Source organism: Thermobia domestica, chromosome 8 (assembly GCF_964235325.1).
Source record: "Thermobia domestica chromosome 8, izTheDome1.hap1.1, whole genome shotgun sequence".
NCBI classification, from domain to species: domain Eukaryota; kingdom Metazoa; phylum Arthropoda; class Insecta; order Zygentoma; family Lepismatidae; genus Thermobia; species Thermobia domestica.
In genome coordinates, this window is record NC_137461.1 from 97,091,375 (window position 1) to 97,111,199 (window position 19,825).

Consider the following 19,825-nt stretch of genomic DNA (forward strand, 5'->3'; position numbering starts at 1 on the left):
AAATATCGGACAAACACGAAAAATATTCGATTATAACGCCGCCGCAGGCATCATATGCTTAATTGGCTTAAATTTGTCTTGAAATTGGCATCTAGAGCAAAAGAAAGCTTCGTGTCTGAAGATCGCAACAAAGACTAGATTTGAACTTATGACAGTGGTATAATCTAAGTTTATTTCTGCTTTCCCGAGACATCTAAAATTCTAAGTTCTAGGTATGGTAGTTCATGAAAACAGCTTGTCTTCGTATTATTGTATTGTTCATTTGTCTATTCTTTATTGGGATATGCTATCATTGTTTTAATTGAATAGTTCAGTAATACAGTAGCCTAAGTACCAACAGCAATGAGGCCAATATTAGTATTAATACGGATACTAATTTCGACATTATTGCTGTTGGCACTTAGACTACTGGGTCATGCGCCAATAAAACCAAGATTAAACTTTTTCTATTTTAATGCAATTGTGATCTGACAAAAGAAAGCTGAATTCATTCTCCAAGCAAAAGAACAACAACTAAACACAATTTGGGAGAGAGAGAAAGATAGAGGTTGTAAGCTGCAGGACGGACAAACTACAGATTGAGGGCGATTAATCTCCTCTTGGTTATGGTCCTGATTATCACAGCAGCCAGTAGGCTGTGGTTCGTGACAGATTTACAATGTTAAAATTCAAAATTTCAATCTTAAATTACTCCAAATGTACTCAACATTTTAACTCAAACGAGATATGTTTATTTCTGGGTACATTAAATACATCTTTTGAAAGTGTCATAGTGATAGGTAGGACAAAAGGAATGAGCAAGGCGGCGGAAACAACATTGGTCAGTCATGCAAGTACCTACTTAACGCAGAGAGCTATAAGGTCTTAAATTGACCTATAACATTATAGGTAATCTTTTTCTCTGGCTGATAGGTAACTGTTCTCCAAAACATAGCTCTCTTTCAGACTTCTCTTGTTACTTCTTATACATATCCTGCTTGTTATGCAACCGATCCGCGCAGAGAGCCAGTGTGAGTTGCCTATAAGCAAGGATATTTCATAATTTTCTTACGAACTTGCGAACAACTTTAAATCTTAATAGTGCAAAAACTAATAGTATTGAAACATCTGATATACGTATATATATATATAGGGCCGGGTCCAGGATTCTCTGAGAGGTGCATCAATAATAGTACCAGTACATTTAAATTAAATTTGAGTTTTTAAAATGCCTTTAGGCATCTGTGATGTGAATTCCTTTGGAAATGCTAACAAGGGAACCTTCCGAAAATGATAGTTGCAGTGAAAGATGTGGCTTATGCCAATTGAAAGAGCTGTAACAGAGATGTTCATTCCCCAAAAATTAGCTGCCCATGGCAATAGGTTCAAGAAATATAAGGGGTGGAAGTTCGGGAAACAGCAAGGTTGGACAGGGGGAAAAGTGCAAATTCCGCAAAAAGGGGGCACGGCAAAATACAATGCTAACAAGTGATGTATAGAAAGAGACTTGCCACAATAGGGAACAAATGAAGGCCAACAGTGGGGTTAACAGTGTTGCCAACTGCAATGAAAAGTACATGTATTGCAAAGAGCACTATATGAAGTGAGTGCAATATTCAGTGCCAACCTGTCATGTAGAACATAAGATATGGCGTGTATAATCAGTGGTACAATCTAACAAAAGAAAATAGAAAAAACAGAAGTATGAAAAATACGGAAAAGACAGAGTTGGTCATTATGCGCCACATTTGTCACGAGCTGTGCATATTAGAATGAATAAAACAAGAAAGCACCGACTATGCTGGAAACCGATGTACCTAGAGTCGAAAAGAAAAACGAGTTCCAAGGTTGGCAACACTGGCCATGAAATTCCAGACAAGTCTAATATAGTTAGGCCACTCGATTCACAAAAAGAAAATTTCGGCAACAGGCATCACTCGGAATGCATCAATGCTAGAGTGATTGAGGCAATATCAAGTTGGGGAACATGAAATGGTTGGGTTGAGCCAACAACCGATAATAGAAGTAGTGAACATTATGTCATGGTTGGGTCTATGTGGGAATATACAGGGTGTCCCACCAAACTTTGTGACTTAAAAGATTTGCGAAACGAACAAAAATGTGACGGATCCAATTGTGAAGGAATGTACCAATGTCAGCGGGTGATAAAAGTCTGTGATAACCAAGTGCCCCCAGGATCCCCATTATAGGGCCCCAGGAGCCAACTTCAAATTTTCAAATGGCAACAGGGACCGAGTGGTACCTCTCTCGATAGATTATGGAATGTGCAATAACATCTATAGGAAACATTTGCTATATGAAACATGTTTTTCAAAATGGCCGCCACAAATATATGTTGTCTTAACATGGCATCGAACATTGTGATCCTAAATTGCTGCGAAGCGAAAAGAGATGTTGCAAATCCAATTGCACAGGAATGTACTCATGTCGAGGGCCAAGAAAACTTTGTAAGAAGCAAGTCCCTCAGGGCCCCCATCATAAGGCTCGAGGGGTCAACCGCAACATTTCAAATGGGAAACAGGGGCGGATGATATTTCTCTGGATAGATAGAACACCGCCTATAAGAAACATTTGCTATATGAAGCATGGGTTTCAAAATGGCCGCCAAAAAGGGACGTTGTTCTTGTCACCGAGTAGATATTTTTGGCGACTATTTTGAAATTCCATATAGTAAATATTTCTGATACGCGTTGTTGCATATTCCAAGATTTATCGAAAGAAATATAACTCGACCGATGGTGCTATTAGAAATTTTGAAGTTGGCCCCTGGGACCCTATGATGGGGGACTCGGGGGCACTTGCGTCTCACAGAAGTTTGTCGCCCGCTGACAGGGGTACATTCCTGCACAACTAGATGTGTCACATTTTTTTCGCTTTGAAACTATTTCAGTCGCAGAGTTAGGTGGGATACTCTGGATATATCATATAGGCAGTGATAGTACTGCAGACAGCAACACACAGCAGATCAAGCCTTTGATTAAGTCTCCTTTCTAGAGGTGTGGATATGTGATAGAAAGACTACCAAAGGTTCCGACACCTCTAGAGTACTGTTTCGAGACATTCACAAGCGATCATTGTACCATGTGTGACGGATTGGCAGTATTCCGCTGTGTTCACTCCAAATGTATCTTCTGTTTGGACCATTGTCTCATCGAACAATTGCACGTACAATGTGGACGAGCATGTACAAATGATGCGAAGGCTAATGCGCTGTTGCCGGAATTCTCTTTTTGTGAATCGAGTGGCCTAACTATATTAGAATTGTCTGGATTTTCATGGCCAGTGCTGCCAACTTTGGAACTCGTTTTTCTTTTCGACTCCAGGTACATCGGTTTCCTGCATAGTTGATGCTTTCTTGTTTTGTTCGTTCTAATATGCACAGCTCGTGATCAAATGTGGCGCATAATGGCCAACTCCGTCTTTTCCGTATTTTTCGTACTTCTGTTTTTTTTCTATTTTCTTTTGTTAGATTGTACCACTGATTATACAAGTCATATCTTATGTTTTACATGACATGTTGACACTGAATATTGCACTCACTTCATATAGTGCTCTTTGCAAAACATGTACTTTTCATTGCAGTTGGCAACACTGTTAACCCCACTGTTCGCCTTCATTTGTTCCCTATTGTGGCAAGTCTCTTTCTATACAGCACTTGTCAGCATTGTATTTGGCCGTGCCCCCTTTTTTGCGGAATTTGCACTTTTCCCCCCTTGTGCAACCTTGCTGTTTCCCGAACTTCCACCCCTTATATTTCTTGAACCTATTGCCATGGGCAGCTAATTTTTGGGGAATGAACATCTCTGTTACAGCTCTTTCAATTGGCATAGGTCACATCTTTCACTGCAACTATCATTTTCGGAAGGTTCCCTTGTAAGTATCTGCTCTCGATGAATTCTTTTCCTTCAACCTTCAGAAAATTGATTTTGCAAAACTCACTGTTAACTTCTCACTTTAGGTAGTGTATAGTTACAATGAAGAGGGGTATACATGCACCTTTGCACCTCCCTAAATCCGGCCCTGTGTATATATATATATATATATATATATATATATATATTTGGTCTAGGAATTAATTCGTGCGGGTGGACAAGAGATGGCGCAACGAACGGAGCGTCGCACAGTTCCGTGTATCCACACATGTGTTGCAAACCCCTGTCATCGCGTATCGTTCGTAGTATAGGGCAGTGGATTAAAGCGTCAACAACACCAGTTTGTAGTTAAGTGAACATGACGCAATTTGTGCCTGATAAAGTGTTTTTGCGGGGTGTCCTGCTGCATTACTTTAACATGCAGAAAAGTGCGACTGAAAGTCATCGTATTTTGGTGGAAGTGTATGGTGACCATGCTCTAGCTGAGCGAACGTGTCAGAAGTGGTTTGCACGGTTTAGAAGTGGTGATTTCGGCTTGGCAGACCAAGAGCGAGCTGGACAGCCAAAAAAATTTCAAGACGAAGAATTGACAGCATTGCTCGAGCAGGATTCGTGTCAAACGCAGGAACAACTTGCAGCAGCATTAGGCGTTGATCAAACAACAGTCTCCAAACGCTTGAAAGCCATGGGAATGATTCAAAAGATGTCACATTGGGTTCCACATGAATTGAAAGACAGAGACGTTGAAAGACGAAAAACCATTTGCGAATTGCTGCTTCAACGACAGAGCAGAAAGGGGTTTCTGCATCGAATTATTACGGGTGATGAGAAGTGGATCCATTACGAGAACCCTAAACGAAAAAAGGCCTGGGTGAAACCAGGTGAACCAGGTCCATCACAACCAAAACGAGATATTCACTGTGCAAAGGTTATGCTGTGCATATGGTGGGATATGAAAGGTGTGGTGTACTATGAGCTGCTGCAACCGGGTGAAACTATGAATGGAGAACGTTATCGACGACAATTAATGCGTTTGAAGCAAGCTCTGGCCAGAACACGACCAGAATGTGAGAACAGACATGATAAACTTATTGTTCAACATGATAACGCTCGCCCACATGTCGCAAAACCGGTCAAAACCTATTTAGAAAATGTCGGATGGGAAGTTTTACCCCACCCGCCGTATTCACCAGACGTTGCTCCTTCGGACTACTACTTGTTCGATTGCATGAACAACGATTTGATTGGACAGCGGTTTACATCTTCAGAAGATATCGAAACATGGGTCTCTGACTGGATCGCTTCCAAGGATGAGGACTTCTTTCGCCACGGAATCCGTACATTGCCTGACAGATGGGCGAAAGTGGTGGCTAGCGATGGACAATATTTTTCTTAAGGTATTTATGTATTTTGTGTTTGTACTACAGCTTCAATGTGTGCGTACCAACCGCACGAATTAATTCCTAGACCAAATATATATATATATATATATATATATATATATATATATATATATATATATATATATATATATATATATATATATATATATATATATGTGTGTGTGTGTGTGTGTGACAAGAGATGGAGCATATACCCACCTACAAAATTAGTATTACATCACTAATTATTATTATTATTATTATTATTATTATTATTATTATTATTATTATTATTATTATTATTATTATTATTATTATTATTAAGATGTTAAACCATATTGACAAAAAAGAGTGTTTAGCACTTACTGATATCTTATAACTAAAGTGGTTTTCTTGCAGTGGTCCAGCCTACTTGAAAATATGTTCCGAACTAAAAACTCAAATGAAATGTTATTGTCCACACTTCTTTGATGATCAGATGCTTTAGCCACAACAATGGTTACAAGACTGCTGATTATTAAGGAAAAATCTTCTTAGTGTTGTTTCTGATGAAAAAAGAACACTATGTCAGCTTAACCTTGAAGTTAACAAGAAAGAACCTGAAGAGAAGTTCCCACAGTCATTAGACTTATAAATGTTTTTCATTGTATGAGTATGAGAAAAAGTATGGAGCAATTAATGCCAAAAAGATTTCACGAAATATGTGTAAGAAACTATCTACAAGTTTATTTTTTTTAAAAGCAGGTTTCCTTATAAGCGAATTATTTGCTGTATAAGAAGTGTTGACTTTACATCGTCTTTCGACAACTATTGTTGGGTAGTGTCCTTGCCGTGACATTATGATGTAATATTGCATTGCCTTCCTTTCCTCTTTCACGTCATTACTACTGAATTTCGTTTGCTAACTTTTTCTGCTTTGTCAACGTGAATTAGGTTGTATTCAGTAAATTAACCACGAGTTTATTAGATTTTTTTTTTTTTTTTTAAACAATTTATTAGGTTTTCCAAAGCTCATTGTATGTTGCCGGACCTGACTAGAACAAATTCATGCACTTTATTACAGAAGGTTACATAACCGATGTGATTTCTATTGTCATCTTTGAGTGTGTTTTGAATATTATTGATTTTATGGGATGGCACAGTTGAGGGTGGATTTGTTCCTTGGAGCTTCGAAATATCCCTCGGGGTCGTATCTCTAATCGTGCTTAATGTGGATTATCAGTATGTTTGCAATATTACTCTTTACACTCCTCTAATGGAAGTCCCCTCCAGGAAAACTCTGAAATCACCATTGATTGTGAATGTTATATAACTTAGTTCCCAATGAATGTTATATATATATATATATATATATATATATATATATATATATATATTAAGTACTTAAAACGAAAACTCAATGGGCCTGTAATGTAATGCACACAGCAAGTTTCGGAGCATATGCCGCGAAAACTATAAAAACAGCATTTGCATTTCTTTCATAAGAACGAACTTAACATAATAATAATAATAATAATAATAATAATAATAATAATAATAATAATAATAATAATAATAAGTTTACTTTTTTCGTAGGAGTTACGTCGGCAAATTTATTTGTTTGCCATATGTCCAACAAAGCGTTCAATTTAAATGTAAGATGAACGTTGGCCAGCTTTCTGTTTCCAATCTAGGAAGGTTCTGTTCTTCATAACACTGGTGATACATAAAATTAAAAGTCAATTACCCAACAATAATGTTAATTTTCTATATAGATTATCGACAGCAGAAGCTTCAAACTCTGATGGAATTGACATATACTGTATATAGTAGGCCTCGTCTTTGTATAAAGACGTAAACTAATATTCAATCACTTGTCAATAATATTTACACTCAAAAAGTGTTCTAATTGGAAGGGGGGGGTAGGAAACAGAAGCGGTATGTTTTATTACGATTTTGATTCGACATATCGGCTATCTAAATATTGAAATACAGTGAGGGTATGTTGCCTTAAAAAATAAACATTTCTATTTACAGTACATAATGACCGAAAATCATTGGAGAGCTTCTCTGTAGTAACGAGGGGGGATGTGAAGAGACTTTCAGCCCCCGCCAACAACTTTCTGAAAAAAATAAAGCATATTTCCTTGAGTTGTATTATAGAGAATTATACACGAAAATGTTCAGAAACCGAATGAGGATATTAACAATTTCCTGTGGGAAAACTTTTGGTCCCCCCACTCGACTGTGGGGTATTCCAAACTCCCTATAGGGTCCGTTCCCACAGTAGACAATTCCTAAATCCGCTCATGCTCAAAACACGGCATTTATATGAATAAAGCAAGAAGAAAAAATGAAATGAAATCTGTGAGTTTTACGTCCCACGGAAAAAGCCGATTAGGCTAAAGGAGACGGTGATGATGAGTAATGAATGAAATGGTGGAATGAAGAAAGTGGGAGGGAACGGGAGAACCCGGGAAAACCCATGCACACGGTGTTTGTCCACCACAAAGTTCACTTGGCGTGGCTGGGAATAAAGCAAGAAGAGGCACACATGCATAAAAAAGGAACAATTCAATATGGCACATCAAAATATAAACTAGATAAACTTCTTTGAAGACACATCGTTTTACAAACAAAAGATAGGAGAAAGATAACAAAAATGTCGATGTTGCCAACTTAGAAATTATTTCAACATAAGAAATAAAATCTTTCCTGTGTATAAAAATGAATTTATTAAAAGTGTTTAGCATCTATTCTCCAGTGACGGTATGTTTTAATCATTGAAAAACCAGAGACGATATGTCTTCATCACTAAAAACCAGAGGTGGTATGGCATACCACCACATACCGTCTCACTTCGATCACTACTTTGAAATATAAATTATCAACTAGCCCCGACGTGGATGACTTTTAGTTTTATGTCTTACCCAACACCAGTGTTATACAGGACTTACTTTTTATGCCATATTTAAACCACACAGGGGATCGAATTAGTGATTATCATGGAAGATCACGCATGGAGATTTTATTTCTTATGTTGAAATAATTTCTAAGTTGACAACATCGACATTTTTGTTATCTTTCTCCTATCTTTTGTTTATAAAACGATGTGTCTTCAAAGAAGTTTATCTAGTTTATAATTTGATGTGCCGTATTGAATTGTTCCTTTTTTATGTATGTGCGCCTCTTCTTGCTTTATTCATATAAATGCCGTGTTTTGAGCATGAGCGGATTTAGGGATTGTCTACTGTGGGGACGGACCCTATAGGGAGTTTGAAATATCCCACAGTCGAGTGGGGGGACCGAAAGTTTTCCCACAGGAAATTGTTAATATCCTCATTCGGTTTTTGAGCATTTTCGTGTACATTCCCACTTAAATTGTAGATTTAATCCTTTAGAACCTCTATGTTCCATAAAGACTGTAAATTAACCAGTAGATAAGAACATTAATTTGTATTATGAAGTTTCGAACCTATGCTAATTGTAAGTTCCATCTTTTATAAGCCCGATGTTATGTAAGCACGTGAAGGGAAAATAAACCGGTCCTCAACAACTGTAACTTTATTATACTCATATATATTATTTTTCTCATCGTTTACTTGGATATTACGGTAAGGATTATTAGGATAAATTAATTCCCTCAAGGTTATTCATTATTAGATGATGATGAAAAAATGAAGTTCATTCTCCCACTGTTATAATTCACTTTCCGTACATCAAACGTGTATTTCTCAACTCTTTTGTAAACATCCGTTTTAACAACATGGGAAGGGTGAAAATGTTGATGCGTAAATTAGAGAAGGAAAATTGCTATATATTTATCTTGATTTCGAGAGATAAAGGTATATACGTACATAATAAGAGAGAATCCTCATGCTATAGAAGTCCTAACTGATTAACTCCCAGGTCAAATTTAGTAAGCTAGAAACTTGAAATTTGGACAGTATAGACTTTCTGAGTTGATTTTGAGTTCTAACGTCCCGTTCAGCAACGAATGTATATGAGATGTGGACCTACTGATTAACGTGGAATCCGAACCACATGAGCTCCAGCCGGGAATCGAATCCGGGTCTCCCACGCCAGAGGCGTGTATGTTAACGATTTTCAATAGTTTTTACCTTCCTAGCGGGTTTCATCTCCAAACAATAGGTATATTGGTAAAAGGTTTGAAGAAGAAACGAGAAATTGCAATAAAATCAATTAAATGTTACGGAATTTATCGAGAAACAGACAGGCAAACGGATTGACAGACGGGCAAAAGTTCTGGTTGAGTCAAGTAGCAGAAGCTCGCTTACGTCCAACTAGATTTCTTCCATACGTTTGCGATGTAAATGTTGAAATCCTACCTATGTCAAATCTTAAACGCAATCGTCTCTCTCTTTAAACAGTTCATACTTTAACAAACGAACATGTAAATAATAATAATAAAAAAATGAAGGCCCTGACTATTTTTTCTTCTTGGGGCAAATACCTAGGTATTATATTCCGGAAGCTCAATACCTACACTAAAAGTCACGATATTGATCCCCACTACGATCACCTTTAGTTTTCACTCTAACACGAGACAATCTTTTTGCAAACTATGGCTTAATATAACATAATCTAAAGTGATTCTGAACAAACTCCACTGCACTACCAACTCGATGATATGAGGGTGATTTCATAGACTCTTAGGGCCTTATGCATAGTCGCTCTGACGCGTGATTAGTGCCATACTAAAGAAAACGACTAACATGTTTCCAGCAGTAGTAAGACGTTTAGTATGACGCTAATCATACGTCAAAACGACTCTGCATAAGGCCTGTAATGTTCGCAGTTCTGTTCTTTTCCACCGCAATTTGCAGTCCTTCTTTTACTCCTTCCACAATTTGCCTTACGATGCAAAATCATCATCAAATAATGTATGCCTTGGTACCCTGCGCTCTACCATTTATATGAAGGCAATAAAGTTTTGATTCAACTAACACCCAACAAAGCTTCTTTGTGTCTAAATGGTTAGTGTACCTGAACACCAGTTCGATTGCTGATGGGAGTACACGTCAGTGGCGGCTAATGTTAGTGTTGCAGCATTGCGCAACGACCAAAGTATTTCAGGAAAAAAAAATATTATAAGCAATAGTAGTAAAGAACAGAAAAAATACTTTCTAATACTCCCATATATACTTTAAATAACACACACACACACACACACACACACACACACACACACACACACACACACACACACACACATATATATATATATTACTTATCTTATTCTTATCTTTTCGGGTACAGTATAAGACAGGTTCGTTGTTACGTAGACGTATTGGACCTTCCTCAAATACTTTGGACCCCTCCCAGCTAACATGTTGTTCCTATATCTGGCGGGTTTCAAGGTTGCTTTCCAGAACGTATGACATTAATAAACATTGTTTCGCCTCATGTGGAAGTATATTGTGTTCATCGTGCATTGCGTAACAACCAAGACGGATGATTTGGAATGTAGTTTTTTTTCTTCTACGCACATGTGTGTGTGTGTGTGTGTTGATGTATGAATAGGGTTGCCAACTCTGTAAAATAAAAAAAGGCACTTCCTCAAAATTCTCTATGATATACAGGGGTCTCAGCGTGAAGTATCTCTGTTCGGACCTTTCCATGGAAACGAAATGTACTATCGTGAACAAAAGTGTATTAACACATATATTCTGTACGTCCTTAGAACATTCACTAATAAGCTTAATAGATACATTGTGCTATAAATGAGAAACTGAAATTGATCAATCGGCATTGATCAATTTATTGTATTTACCAGTAACTACCGTTTCTTTAAAATTATCGAAACAGATTAACAAAAGTATAATAATCTTTACGTGACAATTTTGGATTTAGAAAATGAAATTCACTCTTTAAACATATAGTCTCTACTTCAACTATCCACTCTCAGTAAATGTATAAAATTACTTGAAAGTAAATTTCAAATTTTCCCTGATATAGTCCCTGTCATCTCTCTAAAATTTTCTAAACAGGTGATCAAAATATATTAATCGTTGATAGATGGTGAAAGGTAACAGTTTTGAGTTTACAGAATGACAGCTACTTTTCAATATCTATACTTCGAACTAGATACAAATTTGAAAAAAAAAAGAAAGAAAAGAAAATGTTATAAAGGGGCTGGTGAGAAGTTTGTACCCGTTACCGGCTTTAATCAAAATAACAGCAATTTTTCCGGCCAGGCCAATGTAAAACCGGCTAGTTGACAGCCCTATGTATGAATATGTGAAATTAGCAATTCATATACTAGTATCTCTTTTGTATCAGCTGTTTTGGTTATTAGTTATTAGATTTAATTTTATTGTGTGTGCTTTAATTCTGTACATAACCTACAAATTCTGAATGAATTGCATACCATGACTTCTGTAAATAACTTACAAAAAAAAAAAAAAAAATGCCCAGCTTTCAACTGAGGAAAACTTACAATTAAGGCTTAGACAAAACAAAGTGCAATTCAGGAGAGTGTTCGAAAAAAAAAACGGTTTAAATTTACAGGACATCTTATGGCAGTAATGTTGTATGCACTAGATACATTTCCATTTATTTTAAATTTTCCTAGATAAATTGTGAATAAAGCGTGTTCAATATATATACATTTTTTTATAACATTAATCTCTGCTACGAACTCTCTTCAGTCTACACTGAAGAGGAATTCGGATCACTGTCAGGGACTGAGTTTGCTAGAATAAATTGTTCACAATAATCTAGAAAAAATATTTAGTGAATCTACAAAGCTTCTGAAATTAATATTAACTGTACTTATGGTGTCAGTAAAAGAAGAAAAGTTTTTTTTTTCACATCAAAAAGAATTGACACTTTCAAGAAATTGAATGTCCCAAGAAAGGTTATCACCATTGGTTATGCTTTCCATCGAAAAAGGCCTGACAATAAGAGTACTAGAGGTCAACCAGCATACATTAGGCAGATTTGTTCCAATCAAAGAGAGAAGAATGAACTTACTAATTAAATAAGGTGATTAATCGGATTAAATGTTCTGCATTTTTTTTATTTTTTTTTAAAAAAGAATTTTATTTAATTTAACATGTCACATAGCATTTGCATCTAAAGTTATGCTGATTAGTCAATGAGCCCATATCTTCTGTCTCCGATCGTTCGTACTGCAACACCCGAAACCACAATCCACCGGCCGCCACTGGTACACGTGGTTCGGATTCCATGTAAGATGTAGGTCTACGTCTTGTATAACATCGGTGCTGATACTGAACGAACTTTGAACTCAAAACTAAATACCCACCAATACCCAATGGCTTCCAATAACCAACAACCTTTCACCAATATTGTGACTTCATTTGATGTCATGCAACATCAATGTTATTGCTCAGTGAAGTCATCACCCGCGTATCACATCGTACACACACTTCCATCCAGTCAACTCGTAACGTCACATATTCAACAATCATGTTGCTGACTCAGTGAAATTTGTTACAACTAAACTCCTATCCAATACGAAACTGCTGATTCAGCAAACAGTTAACACTTCTTTTTTCCAGCATCTTCGTTCCACTATTTCCGGGATCTGAGGACACTCGATATATCTTTAAAACAAATAATGTACATCACAAAGAACAGTTAGTTGGGATTATGTTTCAGACGTGAATTCGTAGTTCTATTCGGAAGATGATCTTGAAAATGGTTTTGAAGAATATTTACAAACTTAGAACGATCCAACTGAATGGTAAAGTATACCATTATATTGTGGATTTCTATACGATAGATATATAGGATGGGTAAGAACTGAAAAATGTTTATAACGTTTTAATATCATACTTAACCAATTTTCATGGAATACAAAGCATTTTGTTACTTATAAGAGTGGAATGGTTATGCATTGCTAAAATTCCACATAAGCACCACCACTACATAACAATTTTCGTAAACGGTTCGGGATGTTTGTGACAAACTCCTTCTGCAGATACTCCAGTGGTAAGTTTGCAAGAACTTGGCGAATTTGTTTCTCCGATTTGTCAAACATTTTTTGTTTTGTGTGGTAAACTTCCCGCTTCGTCCACCTTCAGAATAAGTCGCAGTGCTTTAGGCCAGGTCCCTCTGCTGGTCATTCAAGGGAACCACGACATCCCAACCAGCGTCTGGGAAATGAGTGTCGAACCACGTATGGACAGGATGTGTGAAATAATACGGAGTCTCATCTTGTATAAAGATTATGTTCATCGTAATTGTCCCACGTGGACACAATATCCTAAATATAATCTTCAAGTATTGCAATATACCGTTCTGTATTCATTGTGACCCAAATGACGTATGGAACCATAACGTGGATGTCGCGCTGTATCTCGAACAAACACCCTCAGATCTTCTGCACAATAATAACAATTGTGCCGCTTAACAAATCCCCCAATATGAAACACGGCTTCATTTCATCACAGGATATTACCGAAAAGATCAGACTACCGAAAAGTCTTCATACTATTCAAGCATTTTCTCCCCATACTCCAACCGATAATCAGTCTCCCGGCTTTTATTCCTGGCAGTAATTTGGTGTCCATGGACGAAAATTCAACTCTTCCTTCAGAACAATTCGGATTGTGGGTCAAGTTAAACCACTTTCGAGAGATGCCTATCTTTATGATTTCTGAGGACTTCGAGTGAACATTTCCTGAACCACTTGTACATTTTCCTCTATCCTGGATGTTGAGGGATGACCGCATCTCCTAATATCTGGCACAGAACCTGTGTTTGTTAGCTTCGAATGACAGTTCCTTGGTTTTTGTATCTACCGAGGCACGAGGTTCTTTCACACTTCTCCAGTGTCTCTGTACTTGTGCCATAGAGTGGCATATTTCATATCAGGATGCCCGCTTGCGCAAGTTCGATCCGCCAGTAATATCTGTAATGATGTAGATGAGATATTAAGAAATAAATTCCATCATTGTAAGGAACAAAATGTTCTTTGTTTCATGAAAACTGATTAAGTATTCAAAAAGAAATATATATATATATATATATATATATATATATATATATATATATATATATATATATATATATATATATATATATATATATATATATATATATATATAATTTTCAATAAAGCGTGAATTTCCACCCACCCTGTATAATACAGAAATTATGAAAAAATATTGCCCTAGACATTTCAGTTGGTTTTAATAAACTTGTGTGCAAAACTTAAGAACAATATAGATAAAGTAACATAAAATATTGCGTAATCAGTGGAAATGAATGAAAACCCAGCAGCATGTTTCCGAAATCTCCTACAAACACACGCAGAACAAGATGCGCTGGTGTGACCGTAGCGCCGAAGGGTCTGCTCCCCTAACACGAAGGAGTTGAATGAAATGGACGAGACAGTGCGTATAAGTCAGAGTAGCATTAAGATGCATTGGGGTGGTATTACTTACAAGAACATGACCCGGAGACAACATTTGGAATACTCCACATGGATAAAAATCATAGAAAAAAAAACTGGGAGAAGGGACGAAGTGTGATGATTGTCGCCTAGAAGTTTGGTATTGCCAACAGCATTGTTTCATTTGCGTGGGGAGTGTTCTTAACCACAGACAATGTTATGCGAAGAAAATGTGGTAGTAGACCTGCTGCATTGTGCAACAGACGAGAAGAGATCGACGTTAAACAGTAGATGCAATTGTAAAAATATTTAACAGGATTGAAAGGAACACAATTTTACGCTTTACAGTGGAATTTGATTGCATGGAGTTGCTCCCTTTGCTCGGCGGCCAATATGTTGTGTTTCGTTGACACTGGCACATAGTCGGCATCGTTTGCACTGGTGCCAAGAACATTAGAACTGGCTCAAGGAGGTTTTGAGTTGCACTCTCTTCTTAGATGAGAGCACATTCAATCTGAGTTGTGATTCTGGACGTTCACTCGTCTTGTAAGAGGGCAAAACACTTAATGAACCCAAAACATTGTCGTTTTGGTGGTCCAGGTGTTCTTGTGCGGGGAGGCAAAATGTTGCATGGGAATACGGACCTCCAAATTTTTGAATGCTGTACGGTCATTTGTCAACGTTATTGTGACACTATACTTCTTTCCCACTACATCTTTTCAGAGGTGCAGTTAGCCCCTTCATCTTTATGAATGATAATACGCGACCGCACTGAAGAACATAGCTGGTGGGGTTTTTGTATGGACTTGCCTGTCCGTTGCCAAATTCAAGTCTCATCCAGTATGTGTGGGATGCTATAGGGACATGTAATGCTACACATCCAGGTGCACCAATCACTAACCAGCAGTTGTAACAGCGGTGGTGGAGGAATGAAATTCTATACCATAACTTATTACCAACCTTGTGAACAGCATGGAGCACATTCCTGGGTTCCATGTCAGAAGGGCCCGGACAAAAGGACGAGGACAGAAAGCCTGGGTCAAAACGGCCCCGCAGCAGGAGTGGAAATCAGGGATGCACGAAGAGATAATGTCCCCTTAGTAAGTTGAAGTGTTTGCCCAACAGAAGGAAGAATATCAGTCGTTATTAGTAACAAAAAGGAAACTTGAATTATCTTAATTTTGTTTCGTTGTTATTTGTTCTGCAACAATCGCTATCGCTTAAGTTGGTTCTCCATGAAAGTTTGTTTTCAACGCGTCTCTCTGAGTTTGTATTCTCGAGACATAGCCTAATCAGACTTTATCTATTAATGACTGTTCCCTTAGTTCTAAAATTCCATTTCTGCCGGTGGATCAAAGTATAAAAACATATATTCGTATGAGAAATAATCTGTTGGAAATATTTGGTTGATTTTGCTAAGAGCATACATGTGGATTTGTATACAGAGTTAGTCAAAAATATTGGGACAGAAGAATAATGACACGCGTGGACGGAGGAAAATCAAATGTTGCAATTGGTATTATTGCAAGAACTGCATGATTTGGAGTGTGATCACCGTAGAAGCCACCTTGAATTCTACTATTTTGCAGATCGTACAACTTTTTTCTTTTCTTTTCAACGGAAAAGGATATGATTTTACACTTCACTTTAGGCTTGAATATTCCCACAAATGAGAATGTGAACTCATTTTTGACACATTGCCATCTGTTTATGAAACAGGATGTGCTAAGTTTGACATATGTATCCAATATATACAAGTATCATGAGAGGACAATAACAAAGAGACACTTGGACACAAAGGAAAAGCAAATGTTACGGCTTGGTATTGGTGTTAAAACTGCGTTAAATGATTGTGTGTACATCAGTGATTTATCTATACCCCCTAATACCCCCCCATCACCCCCCTAAAATTTTCGGACACTCCCTAAAAAAATTCCTTACACCTCCCAACTAAGGGATGAAATAATAAAGAAGATTTATTCTCGTTCTGTCTAAAGGCCCTACAAGACTTTGTAGAAAATATTTTAAATGATCTTCTCTCCCGTTCTGCCTAATCTTTGGAGACAGGAAATTCTATGCGAGGAGGAAATTTTTAGGGAAATGCAGCACCAAAAAGCTTAACTCCCCTAGCGAGTTTGTATGTAGATCAAAACTCATGTATAAAATGGCTGTAGTAGTGAGGACGGGGACTAAATCCAAGCGTTGAATATGCAAGGAAAAATCTGACGAGGAGAAAATCACAGGAGCATATATTGGATGTACCAGTGCATACCCTATATGATTATTTTCCCCTTCAATTGTCATATATTCTAAAATGTTATCTGTATTTTTTCAACTGAAATAACTTTTTCTTTCTTTTAAAATGTTGAAAACTCAATAAAACGTAAAAATGTTTTAATGAAAGAGCAGATTAGCTAAGAGCAGATTCTTTTACATTCACACATACCCATATGAAAAGTTCTGGGTATTCCTATATATTATACCTTTAATACATTTGAAATACGTTCAGTACATTACTGTAAGACCATTCATTTTATTTACGAAAAGTAACTGTAATGCTATTTGATTTCAAAAATGTCGTTCTTGTGTGGTAGCATATAGTAGGCTTTTATTTTGAGTAATGTATAAATATTTGATTTAATTCTTAAATATTAATCGTTTTTTTAAGCAAAGATCAAAATGTGAAATAGATACTTACTACAATAGTTTTATGTCTTTTATTGGATTTTCAGCATTTAAAATAAAAAATAATATTTCCGAAAAGTGAAGAATTTCAGATAACATTTTAGATGCATAACAGTCGAAGAAAAAAATCTTTCTTTTAATAATCTGCGCCTATGATTCTGTCGCTTGAATTTAGTCCGTTTTGTTTGAATTTTCCTTGGGGTTTGTCCTCTTGAATTTTGTCCTGCATTCGTAATAATCTTTTGGTGATTCTAACAGAGGCTGTATGAAGAATAACTATTTCTTCAAGTTTCATCATAAATTTTAGATGTCATTCTTCTTGTTCTTCTCGGAAAAATGACGAAGATACAATTCTTTATCAGCAGTGTTATTCACATCTACTTTAGTAAAGATGAATGTGTTTTTTTAAATACCTGTGGGTAAATAAAAAATTGATTGACTCAGTTGAAAGAAAGCCGTTTGACATTTTAACTGAAACGAATATAAAATAAACTTAATTCGGTATAATATCAAATTACTTCACATCAAGATTTTATTCAAATTTTCAATAGTTCATCTCTAACATGCTAAGAGTCGCAGTACCTAAAAGGTGTCGCAGTTCACATCCTCAAGACATATTTGGCCATATATTAAGTAAACAATGCAAGAGTATGTACCTATAAGGCCAAACTTAAGAAAGAATGTTAGTGTTCTACATCACAACTCCTTTCTCGCCATCACCTTATCTGCTGATTTGTCTTATATGCATAATTCTATACTATATACAATAGTATCATATATAGGGCTACTTCTATTTTCGTATTTGTATTCTCAATATACAGAGCAGGAATACAAAATATCAATATCACTATTGAAATACTTGTATGTATTTTGTAGTTTCAATCAAATCAAAAGGTCAGATAATCGGCATCCTTTTGCATTGCTTGCTTAATGTATGGCCAAACATGTCTTCAGGATGTGAACTGTGGTACCTTTAGTGTACTGCGAGCCTTAGCATGTTGGAGGTGAACTACTGGAAAACTGAATAAAATTTTGTTGTGAAATGATTTAATATTAGACCGAAGTAAGTTTACTTTTTGTTCGTTTCAGCTACAATGTCAAACGGCTTTCATGCAACTGAATCAATCAATTTTCCATTTCTCTGCAGGTAGTTTTTTCAAATCATCTTCATTTTTACTGAAATAGCTAAATGTGAATAACACTGTTAATAACAGAACTGTATCTATTCATTTTTCCTAGAAGAACAAGTAGAATAACATCAAAAATTTATGATAAAACTTAAAGAAATAGTTATTCTTCTTACAGGATTTGTTACAATTATTAACGAAAAGTTCTCTGGAAAAAATCCCTCCCTGGACAGAATTCCTCCTCTCGAAATATTAGGCAGGACGGATATTTCCGTTCTCTCTAAGGGTAAGACCATTTAAAATATTTTCTAGAAAGTGCTGGAGGGCCTTTAGGCAGAACGGGAATTAGGCAGTACGGAAAGACACAATTAAAATCTTCCTATTTTGGGGTTTTAAAATATTTTGAATTCTTGTTTTTAAGTGCCAATAGAATAGAACAATTTACTTTCGACAAAATAAATTTTTAAGCACAGGACGCAACGCAAGATTGAATAGAAATCAACCTTTACACGGCTGTGATCGTCACAACAACGTTTGATCAATAGATTGACGATTTCGTCTCGACGTCACACCAAGCATGATAAAGTCGACGCTAATTGGCTCTGGCTGACGGAGGAAATCTAATGCAATCGTTCGTTGAATCAACGAATTTTAAAGTTTGTATAAAAAACTAATTAAAAAGACAATAACAGCATTCCTTACACCTTAAAGTTTGTATAAAAAACTAATTAAAAAGACAATAATAAAATTCCTTACACCTTAATGCAATTTTGCATCCCACAAATATTTTGAACACCCCCTTAAGTTCAAAATCCTGGATAAATCACTGGTGTATATCATGTCAACCAACTTGAATTCCGCATATTGTATACCATGCAATATTTTTAAATTGTAAGAGGTATTTGTGTCATTTAAATTTAGGCTAGAATCTTCCTACAAACGATAATCTTAACTAATTTTTGATCGACCTCCATTCGTCTACGAGATAGTGTGTGCTACGTTTGACATTTGTTTCTAGTAGAAGGAAGTATTGAGGCAAGGATTTCATTATGTCCCTATCGCTTCTGTTCGTTTGGTTGTGTTTGTAAAATATTGTGAAGTTACCACATATGTTAATAGTAAGTATAACATATTTTAATAGTAAACATATTTGTTATTGTTATTTTACGACTACAAAGCAATAAAATGCTCTTAATGTACAGTTTCGAATATTCAATAGAGCTCAACGATTTCGGTCAAATAGTAGTGGGTTTTAACAATGTTTTGTCTGGTCAGTGTATTTGTACCGTTGGAGTTAATACGGGAAGAAGACAATTGTAGAATAGCTAGAAAGAAACCCTGTATTATCCAAATTTAAAAAAATATACATAAATTTTCTAGAGCTTTCGAAGATAA

The 19,825-nt window shown here is 36.3% G+C and overlaps 1 protein-coding gene across 2 annotated transcripts in view; it reads right to left on the bottom strand.

The window, feature by feature from the left end:
* The window catches only part of LOC145691793 (alpha-tocopherol transfer protein-like), a 309,517-nt gene that overhangs the window by 53,784 nt on the left and 235,908 nt on the right, over positions 1-19,825 (bottom strand). Inside the window, exon 1 of one of the 2 annotated variants that reach the window (XM_081767104.1) lies at positions 5,621-5,682. The exons of the other annotated variant lie outside the window; for it this stretch is intronic. The gene's annotated coding sequence lies outside the window, so the exon portion shown is untranslated. Of the gene's footprint in view, positions 1-5,620; positions 5,683-19,825 lie in introns of those variants that run through there. 2 annotated transcript variants of the gene reach the window in all.